A 24,065-nucleotide genomic window follows, 5' to 3' on the forward strand; every position below is an offset into this window, starting at 1 on the left:
TGTTTGTCTTTTTAGGGCTGCATTTGTGGCATATAGAGGTTCCTAGGCTAGGGGGTCAAATCGGAGCTGTAGCTGCCGGCTTACACCACAGCCACAGCAATGCTGGATCCCTGACCCACTGAGTAAGGCCAGGGATCGAACCTGCAGTCCTCATGGATGCTAGTCAGGTTCATTAACCACTGAGCCATGATGGGAACTCCATAATTTACTTCTTGAATGTTTTTGTTTATTGACTGTCTCCTCCTGATGAGAATGTAAGCTCCAAATGGGCAGGAATCTGTTGTTGTTGTTGTTCAGTAATGTAAACTATAGATCTTGAACATTCTTGACTCATAGTAAGTAAACCCTAACTCCATAAATATTTAATAAGTAAATGAATACTGAGCCCCCAAGTATGTGACTACACCCAGATCTGTCATTCTTCTGCCCCCTTAGTCTCCCGTGCCCAGATTAGAAGACAAGATCCAAATTTATTCATTAGATGGCCTTAAAAGACCCCTTTATTGGTCACTTCCACGGCATAATCCATCTTTGGCTTGGTCCCCTTGGACTATGGGCTCTGGCAACTAACTCCTCACTCTTCCCACTTGCTATGAGATTTTTCTGCCACTGGGCTTTTGCTCTGCCGTTCTGTCTACTTAGAACTCATCAAGGGTATTCAGAGGACACCAGTGGCACTCTCCTCAGGGCCTGCCTCCTCCCCTGTCATTGCCTGGAGCTCAGGAGTCAGGCCTGATTCTCTAGGGCATCTCCACTCCCGACATGTCTGGCTGCACTTCTGAGTCTTTCCACAAGATGGAAGCATTTGCAAAGGCATAGCTCATCCATTCCCTTTGCAGGGTCTGTTAGAGTAGAGACAAACAGGTTAGTTGAGGCTTGAAATTTGGCCTTCAGTAGGCTCAGTGACCTCTCAGTTATGCAACAAATAGCTAATTATCACCCATAATGTGACAAATAGAGTCCCTGGGTTTGGAGGCTCCAGCCCCATGAGGGCTATAAGCCACATATCTAGTGTGATAAGTACAGAAAATAGGGAAGTTCATCAGACTTCAGGAGTTTAGAGCCTTTGTCCAGTCTTTAGAGACAGGCAGAATTTCGGAGAGGAGAAGGTAACATCTGTGTACCATCTTGAAGAAGAGCTAGAAGAAAAATGGGAAGAACCTTGTGGGTAAAGGGTAGGCATGATCTAAGATGAGAAGAACACAGACGTGACCATTGGAGCATGAAGTTCAAAGCAGGGAATGTGAGGAATGAGGCTCAGAGGCTCAAGTGCCCAGCCAAGGAGCTTGGACTTTTTCCTGAAGGTGGTGGAGAGTCTCTGAAGGCTTTAAGGAGAGAGTGATGTGGGCTATCAGATTGCTGTTTATTTGTGTGGGTTTTTTTTTTTTTGTCTTTTTAGGGGCGCACCCACAGCATATGGAGGTTCCAAGGCCAGGGGTCGAATAGGAGCTGTAACCACTGGCCTACACCACAGCCACAGCAACACAAGATCAGAGCTGCGTATGCAACCTACACCACAGCTCATGGCAATGCCAGATCCTTAACCCACTGAGCAAGGCCAGGGATTGAACCCACATCCTCATGGGTTCTAGTCAGATTTGTTTCCTCAGAGCCATGACGGGAACTCCCAGATTGCTGTTGTGGTAAGTGGACCGGGGCTACTGGGTAGGGGGAGCAGGGAGGAGGCAGCTTTAGGGATCCAGGGGGAAAGGGTGAAGACAAAATTAGGGCCGGAGGAGTTCCTGTCGTGGCGCAGTGGTTAATGAATCCGACTAGGAACCATGAAGTTGCGGGTTCGATCCCTGGCCTTGCTCAGTGGGTTAAGGATCCGGCGTTGCGTGAGCTGTGATGTGGGTCGCAGACGTGGCTCGGATCCCATGTTGCTGTGGCTCTGGCGTAGGCCGGTGGCTACAGCTCCTATTAGACCCCTAGCCTGGGAACCTCCATATGCCGTGGGAGTGGCTCAAGAAATGGCAAAAAAAAAAAAAAAAAGACACCCCCCCCCCAAAAAAAAAATTAGGACTGGAGCAGGTCCTGGAGAGGCCCCTCCCAGCCCGCAAGCACTTTCAAGGCTTGGCACTCTGAAAAGTCCCTTACCCTAGGCACCCTCTCCCCTACTGTTTGAGCCACCTCAGCCCTTCTGTTCCTGAGGACCTGGGCTCCTCTATCCTGGTTATTCTGACTAGAAGCAGGTCTCTGTCAGTATCCATGTGGAGGCCACGATGTCTTAGGTCCTTTGTTGGTAAATCTGTAGCCTTCAACTCAGCCTCTACCCCAGTCTCTCTAAGTCTGATCCTTTCATGCACCCCATGGCAATGCCAGATCCAAGCTGCATCTGAGAACTACACTGCAGGATCCTTAACCCATTGAGCAAGACCAGGGATTGAACCCCCATCTTCATGGACACTAGTTCCACTGAGTCACAACAGGAACTCCAGATACACCCCTTTCTTTGACTCCAGATAGGAGTGTGACTAAAGGCCTCCTCCACCAGACAGCCAAGGTGAGCACTGGTCACTCACTGCCATGCCCCCTCCACCAGGGTTTGCGTGCACACACGTGAGTGAGTGTGTGTGCAAGCACATGTATGTGTGCTTTTGGCAGGACTGATGCCAATGGAGGGGCATCCCTGAAAGGCGGGGGGGGGGGCAATCAAAGTTCCTGTCGTGGCACAGCGGAAATGAATCCAACTGGGAACCATGAGGGTGTGGGTTCGATCCCTGGCCTCACTCAGTGGGTTAAGGATCCAGTGTTGCAGTGACCTGAGGTGCAGGTAGCATACATGGCTCAGATCCCACGTTGCTGTGGCTGTGGTGTAGGCCTGCGGCTGTAGCTCTGATTCAACCTCTAGCCTGAGAATTTCCATATGCTGGGGCATGACCCTAAAAAGACAAAAAAAAAAAAAAAGGGCAGGAGGCATCACCTGAGGGAAGGTCTTGAGAGAGGAAAGTACAGGGGAGTGTTTGGGGGGAGATGTTAGGATCTGGCAGGGACAGTCAGGGCTTTTGAGGCCAGGCCTGGAGCCATGACCATATTCTGCAAGCAGGGGGCACCACAGCCAGGCTTTGAGCAGGAATTGAGAGTCACCTTCATTCACAGTCTCATGAATATGCACAGAAACCTGTTGAATTATGCAGACAGAAAGGATGTAAATGTATATGCAAATTTTGTGCTGCCCTCCCTGTTGCTATGGAAACCAAAGAATACCAAGGGGGGGGTCCACACCCTGGGGAAACCAGGAGACTCTCCTCTGTCACCTGCTTTTCCCATTCCTGCTGTTTTGATCTCATTTTCTGCCTCATCCTGTCTTTGTCTCCCTCTGCCTTGCTCTCCATCTCTCTGCCACTCTTGATCTTTCTCTCTTCTCCATTTCTGCTTCTCTCTCCTCATTTTTTTTTTCTGTCTCCTAGTCTCTGAGTGTCTGTCTGTGCCTGTATATGTTGACTCCATGTCGCTGTTGCTTTGTGACTTGGAGACACTATTTCTCTCTGACTCCATGTGTCTCCTTTTCTTTGTCTCTGGTCTTTAATTCCATAACTCTCCCTCCTTCCGTATCTCCCTGTCTCTGTGTCTCTGACTCACATCTTTCATTCTCTGCATCTCTATTTTTGTGTCTGACTCTGTCTCTGACTGTGTCTGTTTCTTGGTCTCTCTCCCAGGTTCTCTCTTTCTTGACTTTTGGTCTGATTCTTTCTTTCTGAACCTCTTATCCCAATGCTTGTCTCCATCTGATGGGGAGGACAGGAAGCTACACATCTGTCCCTGCCTGGTGGGATGTTCCACCCCGGCCCAGCTGCCCACATGTGCAAGGATTCCTAGGCACTCTCCCCACCTAAAATCCTGTTTTTGGTCTGGCCCCTGTCACAGTGTTGACACAGGATCCCCGTGACAGGCCCAGGCTGACTGCCAGGACATCAGCGCTCCCGGCCTCTGCCTGCTGAGTGACCCTGCCTAGTGTCTCTCCCTCTCTGGATCTGCAGTTCCAGCTCCCTCTCCTTGAACCTGGTGGGCACCTTGAGGCAGTGATATGCTGGGAATGGACAATTGCAAGGCAAGTCTTAGTAGTTCATTCATCTGGCCCTCTGCCCAATGGCTGACAATGAGGGGCCTGGCTGGGGCCCAGGTCTGGGGGTGTCTAGGGCTAGTTGAGACCAATTCTGGTCCCGAGAGGAGACTCCCTGATGAGGCAAGAGTCAAACAGCAGCCTTCCTATGGCTCTTTGTGCTCCTGCCTGCTGTGGCCTCTGCTGTCCAGTTCCCCATTTGGGGTCCTTTGTCCCCCCATCACTTGGTTACATTCTTAGACCACCTATTTTACACATGCTTTCTGCCTCCACAGGGACATAGGAATGACATCTGGACTTTTTGTATCACTCTCCTCCCAAGAAGGGGCTCTTTGGTCCAAATTAAGAACCCAGATTCTTCAACCCCTACAGTTTCCTGTCCCTGGAGGCCTCAGTTTGGGGGTACAAAGCATATGTGGCTGCCAAAGTCATGGGTCAAGGTTAAGAGAGATGCAAAAATACCTCCATATGGAGTTTGGGATGAAGTGTGGGAAGCTCAGAGCAGGACTTGGGGTTGGGGTGGGGAAGGGCAGTGCTTTGAGGGCAGGAAGGCCACCCGATGTAGAGGCTTTCCCTTTCAGTCCCGGGCTCTGGGCAGGTGGTCTCACCTCCAGGCAGGCACTAGATATGGGGGATCTGGCTCAGGCCCCAGTGTGGGGGCGGTCGGGACAGGGCAAGTCTCTCCTCCTCCAAGAGGCTGCCAGGCCGAGCCCCTAGCACTCTTGCCTCTCCAGAAAGGACGCAGATAATCATCCTTCCCACTAACTGTGATTCACCCATGTTCAGGCCCAGGCGTGATCTGACTGCCAGGAATTCCATGTTTGAATTAAAAACCTCCCTGGAGGAGTTCCTGTCATGGCTCGGCGGAAACAAATCTGACTAGTATCTGTGAGGACACAGGTTCAATCCCTGTCCTCGCTCAGTGGGTTAAGGATCCAGCATTGCCATGAGCTTAGGTGTAGGTCGCAGACGCGGCTCAGATTTAGCTTGCTGTGGTTGTGACCTCGGCTGGCAGCTGTAGCTCCAGTTCGACCCCTAGCCTGGGAAACTCCATGCGCCGCGGTGCAGCCCTAAAAAGACCAAAAAAAAAAAAAACCCCAAAAACCCTAAAAAACCCTCCCTGGACACCCCACCCCACCGGACCTGGGCCAGTTGTGCCCACACAGGTTGGAGCAGCATCATACAGGGCTGTCCAGGGCGGGGGGCGGGGGGGCCTTCAGGCAGAGCCAGACACTGAGAAAGGACCAGGCATCAGGAGAAAGGTGGAGAGACAAAGACTGAGAGACCGAATGATGTAGATGGGGACTTGGAGGGAAAGACTGCTAGGGAGAAAGCCACAGCCAGAGGGGGCTCCAGTACCAATGGGCTGGTGCTTATCACTTGACTGAATTAGCTCATTTAATAGAATCTTCGCAACAGTCCTAGGAAATAGGCACTATTATGATCCCATTTCACTCCTGTGGTAATTGAGGCGCAGAGACATTAAGTCGCTTGCCTGAAGCCACAAAGCCAGTTAAGTGGTGGAGTAGGTATTTGATTCCTGCCAAGGAGAGAGACAGACTTAGAGACAGAGGTGGGATCGAGTCTCACAGCAGTAACCCCTCACAGGGAATTTGGGAATCCTGGAATCAGCAGGCAGCCGGCAGCCATGCAGCGGGAGGGGGGCCAGACCATCGAGAGAACTGGCTTCCTGTCCTTCTTGTTGGAGACAAGGACTGCTGCAGAGAGAGACCTCAGAGCTGGCCAAAGAACCTTCCTCCTTCCTGCACCCCAATGTGCAGCCTGTCCTGCCCCTGCTTCGGACGCATTCTTATTTTATTTCTTACTGGGCACCTGCTGGTGGAGAGCCACTTCAGCCCCACATCTACTTCTCTCTTTTCTTCTTTTTTTTTGTTTTGTTTTGTTTTGTTTTTAGGGCCACACCACAGCATATGGAAGTTCCCAGGCTAGGGGCCAAATTGGAGCTGCAGCTGCCCGCCTGCACCACAGTCACAGCAATGCCACATCCAAGCCATCTGTGACCTACACCACACCTCATGCCAGTGCCAGATCCTTTAACCCACTGAGCAAGGCCAGGGATCGAACCTGCATCCTAATGGATACTAGTTGGGTTTGTTATCCCTGAGCCACAATGGGAACTCCTCTACCTCTGTCTTTTCTTTCAGTATTGAGAAATCCTTCCCGTTGTCTTACTTCAGCCCCCTAGGATAGCTTTTGACATTAAGGGATCAAGATTAGAACTGGGGGATATGCTGCTGTGAGGGTTCACCTAGTATACACTGAGGTTGTCCATGCCCAGAGAGGAGATCCCTGAGGGGCTGGCTTCAGGTGACTTCTGGTTGGAGGCCCCTTTGGTGGTTTGGGGAGGAGGGTCATTGGCCCAGCTGGTGGGGGCCTAGAGCTCTGAGCTGTCAGCAGCAGGGAGGATCTGGCAAGAAGAAAACCAGGAGCTATCCTGGGGGAGCCGGGGAGTCGACGTTATGGTTTCTAATGTCTTAGCCCTGGTTTCAATTACCCGCGGCGTCCCCAGGGTTCCCTGACCGCTACAGGCTCCCGAGCTCAAGGAAGGCTGAGGACCTTCCTGGGAAGACCCAAAATCAGGGGCTCAGGGATGGACGTCTAGAGGCGAAGGAGCTTTTTCATCCTCTTCTCCCTCTGTGCCTGGCCCAAGCCACCCTCGGGGGACAGCAGGGATGCTGCAGAAGCAGAGCCCACCCTCTACTCACGGTTTCCCATGGAGGGGCGACATCAGCCAGCTCCACTGCACCACCTTGGTACCACTGGCCTCAACCCACTGCTGGCTGCTAAAGCCCAGGGCACTTTCTTGGCCTCCTTAGGCTCCTTTTTGGTCCTGTGAAAACCCTGTCTCCTGGATCTTTTTAATTTTTTTTTTTAATTTTTGCTTTTTAGGGCCACACTTGTGGCATATTGGAAGTTCCCAGGCTAGGGAATTGAGCTGCAGCTGCTGGCCACAGCCACAGCCATAGCAACGTGGGGTCCCAGCCAAGTCTGTGAACTACAGCACAGCTCACAGCAACGCTGGATCCTTAACCCACTGAGAGAGGCTAAGGATGGAACCCAAGGCTTCATGGATACTGGTTGGCTTTGTTACCACTGAGCCACGACGGGAACTCCCCTGGATCTCCTTCTACCTCTGGGTCTATCCCCCTTCGCTGCCCTCTCATGCTTTCCAGGATTTTGGCCTCCATCCTCTCCTGCCTGCATCATTCCCTCTCCCTGCTCCCTGATCTAGCTTGTCATCTTCCAGCATCCTCACAGTGCCCAGGTTAGTCTGAGATTCTGAGGACTGCCCATGCCACCAGCACGAGCCGGTGTAGAGGGCATCAGGAGCTGTCACATGGAGATGGCACGCCTCCGCCAGCCAGCCAGCCCTCTCTCAACTCCTCTGTTCTCCCCATCCTTTTCCCATCCATCCCCCAGACACTTCAGCTGGCCAAGTCAAGCCCCAATCCTCCATCTCTGTGAATGGCGCCATCATTTCCAGTCACTCAAAAGCCAAAAATCTGGGAGTCCCCTGTCCTTTTTAACACAATGTTCCCTCTGAACCTGGCACACAGTAGGTGTTAATACATGTTCCTTGAGCTGAATTTAATCAGTTTTCTTTCTTGGACTCCCCCGAGGCCTCTGTTTCCCTGGGACTTTTTCTGTCTTCTGGATCACCACAATTAAGTGTCTAGGGGAAAGCTGGGGCCTCTTTTCTCCCTTCTCCCTCTACCGCAGGGAATCACTGGCTGTTCAGGAATGGAGCCGTGGGAGATGAAGGGAGGGAATCAGACTTGGGGCCATACGGCCCTCAGTCCTATTCAGATATCCCAGTCCTCTTATCAGGGAGGCAGCTCTGCAGCAGCAGGAATTGAGGCCAGACTCTGGGCTGGCACCAGAAGGGGACCATCCTCTGAAGTCATGTGCCTCTTCTATGAAGAATGAGAAGTAAGGGGGATCAGGGCCCACAGGGTTGGGGAGGGAGGGAGGAAGGGAGGGACTTTGTGCTTCTGAGCGGGAATGTCTCATGCAAATCTCTGCAACACGAAATGAAAAACTGCATCTGTGATTGTGCAAGTCTGTGCTCTCACCCCCACCTTCCAGCACACATCGTCGCTGACCCCTAGTTTCTCTGTCCTCCCTTGTCCCTCTCTCCCTACCCGCCCTGGATCCTCTACCCCTCCCTGACCATCTGCTTCTCTTTCCTGATAGCCCAGAATCTGGGATCACCAGGGTGAGGGGTCATGGGAGAGCAGATACTGGCTCAAGTGTCCAGGGGTCCTGTTCTCTGTATAGAGTAACATGGGGGTTCCCCCAGGAGCCATGGGAGCAGATGAAGAAGAAGAATCTGAGGGCCCACCCTCCCCCACTCCCAAACCTTGTACTCTCTTCGGTCCCATGGCCCTGCCCCTGCTCAGGCTGGAATTTTCTCTCTAAGGGTCACTGCAAGTGACCTCCTCCCTGGCTGCCTCACCTCCAGCCTTAGACTCTCTTACCACCCTCTACCCAGCCAACTCAGTTTTCTCACTGGAAGGCAAATCTAGTTACGTTCCTCACCTACTTTATGCCTTCCCAGGCCTGCCTGGCCTTGGCACCAAAGCCACTTCAGGATGTGGTCTTTGAGATGTTCAGGCTGCCTCAGCCTGCCTCCCGGGTCTCTGCTTAATCCCTTACTGGATTCCAAGCCCTGTTTCCCATCCCTCAAGGCTGTGACCCATTCAGATAAGGGCCCCCTCTCCCTCCCCCACCCTGTGTCCTGGGACTCTATTCTGCCAGGTCCTGCTTACATCATTCATGCACTCATTCAACATTTATTTCAACCTAATTCACGTGTTAGGAGCACCTGTTCAATGCCAGACCTAGCTTTAGATGCCTGGAGATGGAGTTCACAGGCGCCCCAGGAGTAACCAGGCAGCTGAACCCCACACTAACTATTAGAAGGAAAAGGAGATGACACTCTGGGAGAGGGCAGAGAGGCTTAGTCTAGACTTCTCTTAGGTGACATTAGGCTCTCATCTAATCCCTGAGGGGCTTGTGGAGTCAGACATGGCACTTGCACCTGAATAAACTGAACACTTAGCTGTTTTTTTTTTTTTTTTTTTTAAGGCCCCACCCTCAGCATACGAAGTTCCCTTGCTAGGGGTCAAATTGGAGCTGTGGCTGCCAGCTGCTAGCTGCTAGTAGGATTCGTTAACTGCTGAGCCACAAGAACTCCTTACCTATTTTGTATTCCTCTTCCTTGACTAGAATGTGAGTGCCATGAGGGCTGGAGATTTTTTTTTTTTTTTTTTTTTTTGCTTTTTAGGGCCGCACCCGTGGCAAAAGGAAGTTCCCAGGCTAGGAGTTGAATTGGAGCTACAGCTGCCAGCCTACACCACAGCCACAGCAACGCAGGATCTGAGCTGCATCTGCGACCTACACCACAGCTCGCAGCAAGGCCAGATCCTTAACCCACTGATCGAGGCCAGGGATCAAACCCGCAACCTGTTGGTTCCTAGTCGGATTTGTTTCCGCTGCGCCACAGTGGGAACTCTGAGATTTTAAAACTGTGTTTTTTTTTTTTAAAGGCAAAAAGTAAACAGTAGGGAGTTCCTGTTGTAGCTCATTGACTTAAGAACTAGACTAGTATCAATGAGAATGCAAGATCAATCCCTGGCCTCGCTCAGTGGGTTAAGGATCCGGCGTTTGCTGTGGCTGTGGTGTAGGCCAGCAGCCACAGCTCCAATTCAACCCCTAAATGCTGCAGATCTGGCACTAAAAAGAAGAGAGGGAAAAAAAAGCACTAAAGTACACAAACTTTAGTGGCACAACTTAAATTCTAACACAGGTGTGTACACTCTTGGAAACCTTCCCCCACCCCCAACTAAGAAGTTGCGACTGCAATTCCAACTTCTCTCACTATAAATGAGTTTTGCCTGTTGTTGAGATTTATATAAATGAAATCATTAATATGTACTCTTTTGTGTTTAGTTCTTTTTTTTTTCTCTCTGCTCAACCTTTTGGCTGTGAGCTTTATCCATTTTTGTTGTGTGTAGCTATGGTCGGTTCTTTTCCATTGCTGTAACTATATCACTATTCATTCAACTGAATTGTTTCCAGTTTGAGGCTATAATGAATAAAACTGCTAAGAACATGCCTGGTGAACATACACAGTAATTTGTTTTAGGTATATTTCTAGGAGTGGAATTACTTGGTCATAGAATATACATGTGTTCAGCCAAATGGTGTTCCAAAGTGGTAGTACCAACTTCTGCACTCATCAGCAGTGAGTGGAGTTTTAGCTGTTCCACATCCCTGAGATGGAAGGGATTTTTGACTGTTTGGCTTACTGCTGTATCCCACCATGATGGCATATACTTAGTGTACATATTTATTTATTTTTGTTTTTGGCCACACCTGTGGCACATGGAAGTTCCTGAGCCAGGGATCAAATCTGAGCCACAGCTGTGACTTATGCTACAGCTGTGGCAATGCTGGATCCTTAACTACTGTTCCCCGGGCTGGGAATTGAACCTACGTTTCGGCAGTGACCCAAGCTGCTTCAGAGACAATGCCAGATCCTTAACCCCCTGCACCACAGTGGGAACTCCACAGTGTACCTATTTATTGACTGCCTTATGAATGGGGGAGCCATCCGTATTCCTGGAGTCCTGTTCAGGCCCTGGCACTAACTTGCTGTGTGACTGGGGGCAGGTGATTCCCCCTCTCTGAGCTCTTTCCTTGTCTATAGCATAAGGGAACTGATGCTAGGGGCTTTGCCTTCCAGCCTCAGCCAGGTGCTGTGAAAGCTGGACACCTGTTCCTTCATTCACTCCACTTGTATTGATTAACATCCTACCATATACCAGGAGGATGAAGGCGTGATCTGTGTTGTGTCACTGACAGTCTCTTTCAGGTCAGCCCAGACCAGGAGCCACTGCCCATCTTGTCCCCAAGTCATCCTCCTGGAGACCGCTTCTCCTCCCTTTGTCCAGCCCTGACCCCAGGAAGAGGGGGTCTGGACTGAGCCTGCGGATGGAAAATGTGATTAATAATCAAAAAAACATCCAAGAGGAAGAGACCAGGAAAACAACTTGGGGAAGGCTCCTCGCCCAGGGGAGGGGGGCCATGTCCTGGGCCTCGGGACAGCTCCAGCCGCCCTCCGGCCGCCCTTTCTGGGAAGCTGCCACAGGAGTGGGTAATTTTAGCCAAAAGTGAAAAAAAAAAAAAAAAAGCTGCCCTAATTATTTATGAAAAAAGATGCCCCCTTCAATGTAAATTATGCTTCCCTTGGGGCCTGCCCCCTCCTCAGTTACTCCCCTCCTAGTGGTCCCCCTGCTTGTCAGGCTGGGGGACCCTGGAGACATTGGGCTGGGGGCAGAGGAGGAATTTCAACATGAAATGTTTTGTTCATTAACAGAGAACATAGGAGGAAATTCCCTTTCTGCCTGGGCTTGGGCAGCCCAGGCAGATACTCAAAAGCTATTGTGAAAAATTGAGTCTAGGCTGCAGAGTAGGTTGGGGGTTATGTTTGTTGGAGGTGGGGCGGGGGTGATAAACAGACATTCTCTCCCCTCCTCTTAGCCTCCTGACTTTCAGGAGTTTCCTGAGCCTTAATCCTTCCTCCTTTCAGAGATTCCATTCCCAATGTCTCAGGCTGCCCTCAAACTTCCTTCTAAGCAAAACAGGAGGAACTGGGGTTAGACTGGAGTTAGAACTTCCAACTAAGGAGGAAGGAAGGATATCAAAGCTGGGGGGGGGGCTCGAACTATCAAATAATGTCGAGTTCTGATAGACTATGTTGGGATTGCTAGGTGGCAAATCTGAGGGGCCTGGAGCAGGAGTGAAAGCACCTCTTTCTCTCAGTGGCTTCTGAGAACCCAGGGAGAGGAAGAGGAGATGGCTCCGGAGAACAGGGGCCAGTTCCAGGCTGAATACTTAGGAGCCCCTGTGATGGCTTCGGCCCTCACCCATGCTCTACCTTTAGGGAATCTTTGCCCTTTCCTGGTGTCAGAGACTGGAGGGGTCAGGGAACATTTAGGTGGCGATCCAGATTAACAGGATTCCTGAAGGGGGTCTGCAGGGGGTGTTGTGAGTGGGCTCTAGGTGCTGTCCCAGGGTGTGGCTGAGTCGTCTCTGGGGGGCCCGGAGCTGGACCCTGAGTGTGTTGGGGGTTCTTTGGGCCCCCCTCCCTGGCTCGGCCTGGGGCTGTGTCGGATCGGGTTTCTCGGCGCCTGGAGCCTCCGCGAGGCCGAGCTGTTCCCGGGCCCCGGCCAAGCCGCCCCGGGCGCTGGCACTGCGTGAGGAAGCAGGAGGGGGGGTGAGGGGGAGGAGGGGGGCTGCGAGGGCGTTTACGTAACTGCCTCCCCGGAGCCCGCCCCGACCCGCCAAACCCAGCGTGAGACTTTGTGTGATTAAGAGCGTGTGTGACTCTGTGTGTGTGCCTGTGTGACACGCGGTGTGACTGAGTACATGGCTGTGTAGGTGACTGTGTCTGTGGGTGGTATGATGTATAAATGTGTGGTATGGGGAGTCCCGCCCTTCTGAGACCTCTAACTCCCAGCCCTAAGCAGAGGACCCTGACTTCCCCTGCACCATAGTGAGGTGCAACATACACATTTGACTTTTTGAGACTAGGTGTGTGACTTTACATAAAGTGTGTTCGGCATTTGTAAGAGAGCATGTGTGTGAGTGTGACTTTGGGGTAGCCAGGTACTAGGTACGTACCTCCCGGTCAACCTTTCTGATGGTATGCAGCAAGTTAGAAATAAGCACCCTTTCCCCAAGGAGCACTGGGAAAGGTAGGTGGAGCAAGGACTCTCTTACCTTGAGGGCACATCAGTAGGAATGGGGAAGGGTTCTTGCTACCCAAAGGCTTGGGATGGCACAGTTGCCTCCTGGGGAAGGAGGGGTGGGAGATGGTCCAAGTCTAGGTCACCTGCCAAGGTGAAGGACAGTAGAGCCAAAAGTGTTAATGGTGAATGTAGAACTCCAGGGAGTTTTACAAAGTAAAGGGGAACTTCCCCTCCCCCCAACAATTTCCAAAAGTCTTTCAGGATTATCAAATCTGGGATCCCCATCACTTGCAGGGCACTAGGTCTCTGAACTGGGGGCATTATTTCTTGCTGCTCCTCATGGGAGAGGCAGATGGTGAAGATGGGGTGGGACTGAGGTGGGGGGAGGGTGTCAGTGCAGTGGGGTTTGGCTTAAGGATAAGTGTGTCATGAAGGGAGAAGGGGCTGCTGCAGAGCTAGGGACAGCGGGGATAGAGTCGCCTAAGAAAGCTGGAGAGGAGACAAGGCCAGATCCTGCAAGAGCTTTGAAAATCCACTTTGACCCCGAGAAAGTGGGGTCCAGGAGGGTTCAACAGGGAGGCTGAGAAAGCTCGGAAGCTCGTGTGCAGCTAGGGCACTGGAGCCAGCAGGAGCGGGAACCCATGAATAATCTGTTGCCCTAGCTCAGATGCAAGGACAGTCGCTTCTGGGCCAGGCAGTAGCCGTGAGAGGGAGAGGGGTGGCTGCTCCGTAGGTGGGTAGGTGGGCGCTGCCTCTTTGTGGGAGCCGCAGCCTGAGGGGAAACGCTCGTCTCGCACAGCCCGCCAGGTGTCGCTGCGGCCCCAGGGAAGCGGGCGCGGCCGCTGGGTACTGAGCCGAGAGAAGCTGCAGATCGACTGACGCCCGGGATCCTGTCCGACGTGCGCCTCTGGTCCCCGCTAATTCTGACACACCGACTTGTCCCGCCGCTGGACCCCCATTGCTCCGCGAAGGCCCTGCCCCAGCACCCGCGGACTTGGGCACTGCTCATGGCAGTCCCAGCGTCCCCAGGTGGAGAGGAGATGCTGGTCGGGGCAGAACTCCCCACTGCTCTCAACCTGGCAGAAAGTGGCTGAGTCCAGGACACTGGAGGATCTGGAGGTCAAGTCCGCGCACCAGTGACCGGCAGATCTCGACGCCTGTTGGCGCCTCGAGGAGTGGGGGGCACCCCCGGTCCCAGCACCTAACCTCTCTCAGGCCTAGTTTCGGCGCGTTCGCGGGTGGGGTGTGTGATTCCGCCCCACCCCCATTCCGAGGCACGTCTCAACTCCTTCCTGGTGCCCACCACCTTGTCCTCGCCCGCGGCCGGGGTACTTGGAGGCTCCGAGCCCAAGAGGCTGGATAAAGAAATCTGTGGATGGGGATGAGCTGGATCTCAGCTGGGCGTCCACTATTTCTCTGTGTGTTCTTAAGCCCCAGCTGGCCTTCTCTGAGCCCCAGCCCCGGCTGACCCCCGCCGGGTGCACTGAGAGGGATTCTGCAGCCACGGAAGTGAAAGTGAAAAGCCTGGGCAGTGGCGGGAAGGTTTTTCCTCTACATTGGGAGTCCCTGAGGCATTTGTTGGGAAAGGGCCCGGGCGCTCTGGGCAGCTTACTGGGGAAGGGTGTGAGGAAGCAGCGAGATATTTCCTTCCCACCCCCTCCCCTCCCCCAGCCCTTGCGCAGCTCCCGGGAGGGGCCAGGCGCAGGGATTATGGGTCAAAGGTCAGGTGAAAAATCCTTGGGGTGGGGATAGGGGTGGGCCACTGGTTCTCCGCCTCTGGCATTCACCCTTTCTATTGCGCTCTCCCTTGGCCTCAGAAGTCGGGTTGTCTAACCTTAATCCCCCATGTTGTCGCCAGACCGGAGGCCTGGGGGCGAGTGAAGCGAGCACACCCGCCCCTCAGAGGCCCAGGCTGCAAAAAGGAAAGCTCTAGGGGCGAACCTCCAGCGCCAAACTCTAGCCCTCGCGCTCTGGCACTGCCCGTCTAGGCATAGAGGGCGCACCCTCCCTACGCCCCGCAATCCCGGTGGAGGTCTCTCCCGAGGCCGTGGGTCCGGGGCGGTGGGAGGAGGTGAAGAAGGAGAGGGTAGCTGTGGTGTGTCACTGGAGACTTGGTGGGAGGTGAGGGTCTTGGTTCCCAGTCTGGTCCATCCAGGGTCTCGGGGTTAAATAGCCCCCTTCCCTCCGCTCAAGGGGTGTGAGTGTCTGTGACTGGGAGGAGGGGTCACTGCTGGGGGCGGTAGCACCACGGGAGGGACGGAGACGGCTGGCCGTCCCTGCCCAAAGTGGGGCCTGGGGGCTCGGGCTCTCCCTCTTCTCACAGAGGTGCCAGCGGGAGGACCCCGAGAGTTGGCCCTGGGTATGCCAGGGAGTCGGTGCGAGGCAGCCTGGGCCTGAACGTGTGGGAGTGTGCACAGCGGAGACCTGGCCGAGGCTGAGTGAGAGAGTGAGTGTGAATGAGCGACCCCGGGGAGGTTGAGTGCGCGCCCAGCGGCCCTGGGGGATCCCGCGGAGTGGGTGTGGGTGTGGGTGCGCGCGCGTTTTTGAGACCCGCGGTCAGGGCTGCGCGTGAAGCGCGGGGACCACGGCCGTCTGGAGGGCGTTCCCGAGGAAGGGCGAATGCGAGCGGGCCACGCGTGCCAGTGCGGGCGAGTGTGCCCGCGGGGGGAGGGTGCGTGCCAGCGCGAGGCCAGTGGGAGTGGGGGTTCACAGGCCTGCGCAGGGTGAGTGTGCCCGCGCGAGTGGGGCCGCGCGTGCCGGGCGCGGGAGCGTGCCACAGCGGCGGCGCGCGGGGGCCGTGGCCGGGAGGGGGTCGTGGCGCGCGGCCGCGGAGGCGGGGGAGACAAGGCGGGAGGGGGAGGGGAGCGAGGGCGCGCGCGGCCGAGCGGGCGCCCGCGGTCACATGGGCGAGGGAAGGAGGGAGGGAGCGCGCGAGGGAGGGAGGAGGATGGGGGGGTTAAAGCCTCCGAGCGCCGAGGAGCCGGTGCAGAGCGGGCGGCGGCGGCGGCGGCAGCGGAGGCGGCGGCTCCAGCCGGCGCGGCGCGGGGCTCGGGGCTCGGCGGCGGGATCCGGCAGCAGTGGTAGCTCCGCGCTCCCTGCCGGGGCGGTCGAAGGGCGACGTGTGGAGCCCCGGCGGTCCGAGGGCGCGGTGAGTACCCTGCACGGACCGCGCGCGGCCGGACCTTCAAACCCTCGGACTGACCGACAGACCCGCGCGGCCCTCGTGCGCGCGGGAAGAGGGAGGGGACATGAGTGGGCCCGAGACCGGGGTGGAGGGGGACAGGAAAGTTCACGGGAAACTTTACGCGTAAACTCGGGGGCGGGGGCGCTGGAGAAGCGGCCCCCCACGTCCGGGCGCGCCGCGGGTTGGGCGTGGTGGTGGTGGTGGGGGCGAACAGTCGGCCGGCGGGAGGTGGCAGGGGCCGATTGCCCTCTCCTCCCAGTTCTCCCTCACCCCTCGGCAGCGCGCGCAGGGTCTGGGAAAATTCCGGAGCTGGGGGGTCGCAGTGACCCTCGCGCGCCCAGAGGCGGCTTCCTTCTCCAGCAGGAATCTGGACTTCAAAGCGCCCAGGGGTGTGAACGGACGGTTGCGCGTCTGCCAGTGTCTGTGTGTCCGTGTGAATCCGCGCGTGTGTGTGTGCGCGCGCGTGTGTGTCGGCGTGAGGCTGTCTGTGGTTCCCTCGTGAGTCCGCCTGGATGTGTGTCCATTTAGTGGGTTTCCGCCGGTATCTCTTTGTAAGCCCTCCTGTGTTGTGTGTCCATGTGAGTCTGCTTGTGGTCTCTCCCCGTCTCTTTGTGAGTCTGCCGTTGTGTGTCTCCTCTAGTGCGGTTCGCCAAGAGCCGGCCTGGGTGTCCCTGTGTTGCTCAGAGTAGTGTATCTCCCTGTGCGTGGGGGCTGGGCCGCAGGGAGGTCACCAGACGGACAGCTCTCCTCCCCGGCTCCTCGCCTCTCCTCCCGCGTCTAGCTCTCGCGCTCGCCCGTTCCCTCGGCCCCCTCCCCCCTTCAGTAGCTTCAGGCGGGCAGGACTATTTCACGCCTTGTTGAAAATTCAGGATTTTCTTTCTCTTTCCGTCTAGTCTTTCTCTCTGAGAAGCGTCTGTGTGTGTCTGTGGCTGGCAGCTTGTCTGCAGCATTGGGTGTGTGTTTGCGTGCCGCTGTAGGAGTGCGTGTCTGCAACACTAGTTGTTTTGCTTGTAATACTTGGTATATTTGTGTGTCACTGAGGATGTGCGTGTGGCGGTAATCACTGAGGTGGTGGGAGTATGAAGTGCCGGGTGTGTTTGTGCATCTATAATTGCAGTTTGTCCAGGGGGTCTTGACTCTGGATGTGATGGTGTACCAGTGCCTATGTGGGGATGATGGGGCTTGAACAATTGAATAGTCCTCTGGCTGTAGGCTAACCAGGGCTTGGTGGGTGCAGGGTGCTGTGTCTCAATGAACTATGCATCCCTGCTCCACGGCCATAACCCACACAAATCCTGTGGACTGGTTCTTAGGGTTCCTGGTCAGGATTGGTGACCTGGAGCTAAGGTTCACACTCCAGCTGGGACCCTGAGCCTTATATGAAGAGTGGGAGTTTAAAGTTCACATTCAAGACTTCTAGGGGCTCTGGAATTCATACTCAGCTTCACACCGGGACACTTACACTCATATGGGCTTACACTCAGAATTACACCAGGACAACGGACTTGCACTCAGATTCACACTTATGCTCTGGCTCAAACCTAGGTCCACATTTCTGTCCTGAGGCTCATAGACTAACATTGTGACTTAGAGCCCATTCTCAGAACTCACTGGGGTCCTAGGGCTCACACTGGGACTCACACTAAGAACTTGGAGCTTTCTCAGATCACACTCAGACTCTGGAGCTGACACTTAGAGTCACATTAAGATTAAGGGCTCAGACTCACATGGGGAGCCTGGGGCTCACATTTGGACTCAAGGACTCACATAGCACACTGGGGTTCATATACTTACGCTCACGTCTTGGAGCTCACACTCAGATTCACATTGGGACTCCAGTGCACACACGTAAGATTTTCACTTCTGATCTGGGATCACTTAGGGACCCAGTATGCACACATAAAGACCACAGTGCTCACACTCAGACTCACATGGAGGCCAGGGGCTCACATTCAGAGGAACACTAGGACTCTAATGCTTATCCTGACTTGTTGGGCAATCCTGAGGCTCATAGTTGGACTCACACTCTGTCCTGGGGCTTATAGTCACATGCACACTAGGACCGATGCTCACCCCCAAACCTATACTTCCATCCTTGGAGGTCACATTTAGATTGACATCCCTGGAAATGACAGTAGATACTCATCCATCCTGGGCTTATGCTCAGACTCATACTAGGGCCCTAGTGCTCATGCTCAGACTCATGCTTCCATCTTGAGGCTTTCATATTCACAGGGAAGCTCTGGGGTTCACACTTGGACTCACACTTAGTTATACTTCCATCCTGGGGCTCACATTCAAACCCATGTTAGGATTGTGTGTTCACACTCCTAGTGGAACTTGGAACTCATAGTCAGACACACCCATGCTTCCTTTGGTTTATGGTGTGTTTTAGGGCAATTGAGTCAGGAACAGAGACTGTTAACAAGATCTGTGCCCTCTAAAAGTGGGGCAGAGATGAGACACATGTTTGGTCACATCCCTCACTTGGGCTGTGGGTTGATGGAGAGGGTAGTGGGAAACCGACCAAGTTAAACTTTTCTGCCTTTTCTTCCAGGAGACTAGGCTCTTGGCAGGAAGGTCTGAGTGGCTTTTTGGTAGAGAGGTGATATGTACCCATGTGTCCCCCTTAAGTAATTTGGAGGGGAGCAGATGTGGGGGAACAAGACTCATGTTCTCCTAAGACGCCCGTCCCTATCCTAGTCATCCTTGGATGGGAGCAGGGTGAAGACTGCCTGGGTGAGCAGTCGACCTCTGGCTCCTTTGGCCTTTCCAGGATGGTGAATCTCTTGTTCTAAGGGAGATGGTCACCCCAGGTTTGCAGTGAGAAGGTGGCTGGAGGGGAAGGCTGGACTGGATGTCACCCTCTTCTCTCTTCTCTGCCCTTGCTCGAAAGGGGTAGGACCAAGTTATGTTTCGTCTCACAGTGTCTTCTGAAATGCCTCTAGAGTCCTTGTCCTGTCTCTGGGGTAAGCCCAGGGATCTCCACTCTGCTTCCCAGTAGAGTAGTAGCCATGAGGTGGGGGTAGGGGGTCAGCTGGGCCAGGTCGCAACCAACCTTAGGACTCTACTTGCCTTGAAGACACAGCCCCAGGCTTTACCCACCGTCCCACTGTGGGGACCAGTGGGTGGGGCTGCTGAGGTGCACCAGCACCCCTTGGGAGCCCGTGGAGTAAGGACCTGGCCCTCAGGCTCAGAAGCCTAGGCTGTAACTGCTCCCTGTCCCAGAGGGGGACACGTGCTCTCCAGCCCCCCTGTGGGGGTGGGGGGCTTGGAGGCAGGCGCCCTGCTCTGCCCCCCCATGGCGAGTTGAAGTGTAAATGAATCGGAAACAGATGGAGCGTATTTTCTTTGAAATGCAGATGGATGGGGGGGAACCATGTGTGCCTGGTTGGAGGGGTGGGGGGTCCCAGAGAACTAGGAGACTGAGAAGAGAGAGCTGACCCCTCCTCCAGACCCACCATGGGGTGGGGGCAGCGGGGGAGACCTCAGCTGTGTAAACTCCTTTGGCCCTGGGTGACCACACCCACCCAGGCTTGGGCTTCCTGTGGGGAGGGGCTGGGGAGGCCAGTGAGCCCTGTGGGCCGAGCCTGCTGAGGTCATCACCCCCCTTTACCTCTGCAGAGGGCGAAGAGAGCCCCCAAGGCACAGAGCCATGCTGGGTTAGAGAGGTCTCTGGGGATCAAGGGGTGGGAGGAGGAGCTGGGGCAGATGTGGGGGAAGAGGGAGACCCTGCTGCGGAGGGGAACCAGCTCCCAGAAGCTGGGGCTAGACCTCCAGCGGCAGGCACTGAAGTTGGACTATGGTGGTGACTTCGGGCAGTGCTGGGGTTTCCGAATGGACTGCAGAGTCCTCGGTCCTGCGGGAGGTCAGCTTGCCCACCATCCATTCCCTGTGCGTTCTCTTCGCAGTCTTCAGCAAGGCTGCAGAAGTGATGCCTGTGAACTCTGGACCCGAGGGGCTGGGTCTGCTGTGCTCATCACCCACCCGTGCCGGCCCCTGGCACAGGCCAGGTACACAGTAGGAGGGCAGTGCTGAGTAAACAATTCATCTTTTCTTCTCCTGCCAGTCTGAGGACTGTTGTGGGCAGGACCATGTCTCCAACTCCCAGGCACAGTGCCTGGCAGGGAGGGATTAGGTGCTTAAGAAATGTTGAGGAAGAGACATTGACTGGGACAGACCCCCGGGGAGAGGGACTCTCTGGGGTTTGTGGCCTGAGACGCGACAGCCTCTGTGGTATAACCCTCTGTGGCTCAAAGGTCCTCAAAGTGATTTGCAGGCTAGACTCGAGGAAGGACTTCCCTGCATTCAGGGAAGGAGTGCAGAGAATAGGCAGCTTCTTTCTTGGAAAAGTCTGGACTGCAGGAGACTGGGGCAAGGCAATGCCCCCCCCCCCAGCTTCTGTGGCAGAGGTCAGAGGTCACCTCTGGATTTTTCAGAAGGCGGGAAAGTCCTTTTCTCTGCACATGGTGATGAGCATGTGTCCCTTGCTCTCTCTAGGTCCGCATTTTTTGGACCCTAGCTAAGGCAGTGGACTCCCTCGCTGAGCCTTTGAGGCTGGGCTCTAAGGTTGTTTAGCCGCTGTGGGCACCACGGACTGTCTGTATTGGTTATTAATGTCTGTCTGAGAACACAGGGTTCGGATCCTAAAAATACCCTGTCCAGCCAGGGCTTAGGAGTTGCCAGTGTGGGCTGGCATAGCAGTGGCTGCCTCTTGATGGGATGGATACAGAGCTAAGAGAGGCTGGGAGAGTGAGTGTGGGGACACTGAGGCAGCATGGGTGGGAGAGGGACAGAGACAGAGGTTTTGTTTTACATGGAACAAAGGTTTATGAAATAGGGGTGCCAGTCAAATTATGGCGACATTGAAGGTGACCTGTTATCTTACACTGCAGAGAATTCCCTTCTCAGAGTCTGGAGATACATCTGATATCAGACATTACAAATCAAGTAGTCAGTAGTAACCATTTCAAGTCCAGCTTCGGGATGTTCCCCAAAAAGTGTGTGGCGGAGAAAAAACTCTTCCCCAAGTAGCCTTTCCTGAGCACTGCCTCCCTTTTACCTTCTAGAGCCCTTCCTTGCCCCCCAAGTCCTGGTGAGATTCCTTCACACCCCTATCTATGGGTCCCTACCTCACTTCTGACCCCCAGGCCTCTGCGTAGCCCCTCCCCCTGAGGAGAAGGGAACTGCACATGGTCCCCCCAAGGTAATAAGAGTCTAGCCTGAGGGCAGATGTCGTGTGACCTTGGCCCGTGAGCTGACCTCTCTGGGCCCCTCCATGAAATCGCAGGATTGGGGGGCTGGGCCCTGGCCCAGGCCCGGAGAGAAGGCGGTTTTGGCACCCATCCAGGTCCCTGACGTCAATGACTCTCCAAATAATGGAATCAATATTGGGGGGGGGGGGGCAAGCGTGAACCAGGCCCCAGCGATTAGAAACAGATCAGCACAAACCCGCAGCTGATTCTGATAGAGCTGCCTTGGAGAGCGAGGGTGGGAGGCCTGGAAGGAGGTGGACCTGGGGGGGCTCAGGAATGGAGGCGGAGCCACCGAGTGTCCAAAGCCCAAGAGTACACAGTGGGCAGAGGCTGTGGGGCTGCCTGAGTTGGAATGGTGGGTCAGGAAGAGGGGGGCTCTCCCGGTCCCTTCCTCCTTCTAGCCTGTGGGGGTCCAAGGCTGGGGAAAGTTTGCGAACGGAGACTTCTTTCTGCCAGGGAGTGATCCAGAGTGGGTGGGGGGAGTTCAGAGCTCATCTCTGCATCCCAGACCTGGGCCTCCAGGCCACATTAGGGGTCAGAGGTGATACTCAGGGAAGGGGAGAGTTCTGAGTGACACCTAAGGGAGATGACCTTTTGCTTGGCGGTGCTGGGCATTAACCAAGCTAGAGAAGTGGACCTGCCCCCTCAGGTAGGGACTCTGACCTCCTCCACCAGCCCATGCCCTCTCAGCCTCCTAGAAGGCAGCAGGTGAGGGTGGAGGGGGCCAGGGGGTCCACAGGGGGCTGGCCTGGCGGCAGCTGACAAAAAACAGGAAGAAGGGCTGGGGGAGAGGCTGTAATTATGGGGCATTTATTATTAATCAGATGAAATTGCTGGAAGCAGCTGGTGTAATGTGCGTAGTGATACAGACTCTGCATGCGCCCCCCCCCCCAACACAGGCACATGCAAATGCACACTTACACACATACCACACACAGCCTGAGTCTGGTTTGCCTTCACAGTTTTATTCCTGTGAAGGTTGGACGGCTCTATCTGTGTCTATGCCTGTGTATGTTGGTGCGCGTCTGTTTTTACAGGTCAGCTCGTACCCTCCTCTCCCTCTGTCTCCTTTTCCCACTCTCTGTCATTCTCTGGTCCAGTGTGTCTGTCTCTGTCTTCCTGTTTAGGGGCCTATCTCTTGGGGTGTCCATATCTGTTACCACCAGCCAGCCTGTCTCTAACACCTTGTCTTAGCTTCTGGCCACCTCTCCTTGGCTGGTGGTATCTCTGCCTCTCTAGCCATAATTGGATGACATGGAGTATGTGTCATCTTGCGGATGTGTTTAGGCACCTGATCGTGCCTTTGGCAGACACATCTGGGACTTGTTCTACAGTTAGACCCTGAGAATCTTCTGGGGTCTTGCAGAAGTCGAGAGCTCTGTTAAATCCTGAGCACGAGTGACTTTCAAAATAGCCAAGTACACCACCAGCTGTCTTATCAGCTGCTAGCCATGTGACTTTGGGCAAGGTGCTTTTGCTCCGTGAGCCTCAGTTTTCTCATCAGCAAAACAGAAATGGGATTACCTCTGAAGGTTTTGATGATTCAGTGTAAAACTGTATGTTACGTACTTAATGATGGTGTCTGGCTCATCAAGGACCCTGAACAAGTGTTAGCTGTTACTGTTATCATTGGGAAAGGCACTATACTGGCGGGACAGAGATCCGCAGAGGCAAAGTGGTCTAGCAGAAAGGTTTGGGGACTAGATTTGCACTCAAATCTGTGCCCTGCAATTGATCAACTATGTGGTCTTGGGCAAGTTAACTTCCCTGAATCTCAACTTTTTCTGCTGTCAAATGGGAATAATAATAGAACCGACTTCTTGGAGAAGCCATGAAGATTAAATGACGAAGGCTTATAAGGTGCCTAATAGTCCCTGGCACATAACAGATGCTCAATAAGTCATAAAGGTGAGGAGGAGAAGAAGATGGTATGATGGTGGGTGTTTGTGCCTTGCCAGCAGCCACATGTCTCTGGGTGAGTGTGCACGTGAGGATGTGTGTGATGTAGGGCTGCTTGTGACTGTGAACTGGTTGTGTGGGGATTTTGGATTGTCTGTGGTTGTGTATCTATGTGTAGGGTCAGGCCACTGGCTTTTGGCCTCCCTTTGTCCCTGAACCTAAAGGGACAGAGCCTCAAAGAACTGCAAAGGGTACTGCAGGGAGTCTGGGCCACCCCTAACTTTTTTCCTTCTAGACTCTTAGCTGCCGCATGCCTCAGTCTTGCCTTCTCACAGTGCGGTTGTGGGTATGAAATGAGCTCTGAGCTGGACTAAGGTCTCTGGCTCCTCCATGGGCTCTGATTTGTGCCCTTTGCCCTTCTAGAAACCAGCCTGTCATAGCATCCTGCCCCCTTGGTTTTGGAAGTCTTGTCTTGGGAAGAGTTTGGTCTGGAGGAGGAGGAGGAGGACATTGATGTGCTCGGTGTGCGGCCAGTGGTGAAGAGGTAGGTCCTGGGGACCCAGTGCGGGCAGGTCAGTTTCGGAGCACTAGGCAGGTGTGGTGGGGCTGGAGGTCTGGGGATGTGAGTGATGGAGGGCCTGAGACCCCTTCCTTCTCTTCCCTCATCTTTCCTCCTGAGGCTTTTCCTGCCCCCGGGACAGGTCTATAAATGGGAAGAGACTTCCCCACGGTCACATTGGCAAGGGCAAAGCCAGGTCAGAAAACTGGGTTCTGCTCTCAGGGGGCTGAATCCCTGATGTGGGAGTCTGTTTCTGTGTCATTGTCAGCCCCCAAAGCATCTCTCTGACTTGACTGGGGGGGAACAGCTGGGCCTGGAGGAGATAGGA

General features: G+C 54.4%; 1 protein-coding gene across 3 annotated transcripts in view; it reads left to right on the forward strand.

The window, feature by feature from the left end:
- Positions 1–15,263: 15,263 nt before the first annotated feature.
- The window catches only part of CNTFR (ciliary neurotrophic factor receptor), a 40,596-nt gene continuing 31,794 nt past the window's right edge, over positions 15,264–24,065 (forward strand). Inside the window, exons 1-2 of one of the 3 annotated variants that reach the window (XM_047755134.1) lie at positions 15,264–15,286; positions 23,602–23,722. The gene's annotated coding sequence lies outside the window, so the exon portion shown is untranslated. Of the gene's footprint in view, positions 15,287–15,820; positions 15,989–23,601; positions 23,723–24,065 lie in introns of those variants that run through there. The other 2 variants (XM_047755133.1, XM_047755137.1) reach the window with 2 other exon arrangements.

This window comes from Phacochoerus africanus, chromosome 12 (genome assembly GCF_016906955.1).
Source record: "Phacochoerus africanus isolate WHEZ1 chromosome 12, ROS_Pafr_v1, whole genome shotgun sequence".
Taxonomy (NCBI): Eukaryota; Metazoa; Chordata; class Mammalia; order Artiodactyla; family Suidae; genus Phacochoerus; species Phacochoerus africanus.